Source organism: Arachis ipaensis, chromosome B03 (genome assembly GCF_000816755.2).
Source record: "Arachis ipaensis cultivar K30076 chromosome B03, Araip1.1, whole genome shotgun sequence".
NCBI classification, from domain to species: domain Eukaryota; kingdom Viridiplantae; phylum Streptophyta; class Magnoliopsida; order Fabales; family Fabaceae; genus Arachis; species Arachis ipaensis.
The window spans coordinates 117,878,581-117,879,525 of NC_029787.2; positions in this window are offsets into that span (position 1 = coordinate 117,878,581).

The following is a 945-nucleotide window of genomic DNA, read 5'->3' on the forward strand; positions in this document are numbered from 1 at the left end:
CAACCCATCTGCCCGCCCTCGACCCGCTGCGACTGTCCAACTGACTAAGCAATTGCCCGCAACCCCCCTAGTCGACAATGACATCAGCAACCACGAAAGGATGTTTTTTCTGTAAGACTCTGGATATTGTTTTTGTTAAATTTGAGATGTTTCTTTTGCCGAAATTGGAAGTTTTCTTTGATTAAACTTGGGATGCTTTTTCATTTCAGTTATGGATGTTTCTTTTGTTAGACTTTCGATGTTTCTTCTCTTTAACTTGGAATGTTTTTTTTGGTAGACTTTTAATATATATTTTTTTTTGTTAAACATGGGATGTTTTTAGTTTAAACTTGGGATATTTCTTTTGTTAAACTTTGAATATTTTTTTGTTCACATTGAGATATTTTTTTCGTTAAACTTATGGATGTTTTTTCTTATTAGACGGCTGCCAACAGGAGGACCTTGACATGAAAGGACCGACGGGCACGGCGAGATTTGAGCGGCCCGACGTCACAGCAAGTCCTGCCGTAGGGGGCCTCGCACACGATCAACACTTGATGAAAAAGGAACAGCATCGCCACAATTGGAGGGAGGTTGATGGAGAGGACGCCGTCGCGAGTGGCAGATGCAGTGGAGGGAAAGGACATAGGGGCGAGTGGCAGACGCGGTGGAGGAAAAGATGTCAGTTATATAATGATAGTCAATGGAAGGATACGTTGCGCTAATCCTAATTTCGTGACACTAATCCTAATTGTTATTTAAAATTCTTTTTTTTAATTTAAAATTTTATTTTTTTAAATAAATTGTTCAAATTAGCTAATGGTGTAGTTGGCTCTCTATACTTTTTTATATTTTAATGTGCAAAAAAGATTTTGAATCTATGATCAAAACAAATTAATTCTTCTTAATTTTGAACATATTTACCAAGTCTTTTTTAATTAATAAGTGATTTATTTAATAAGGTAT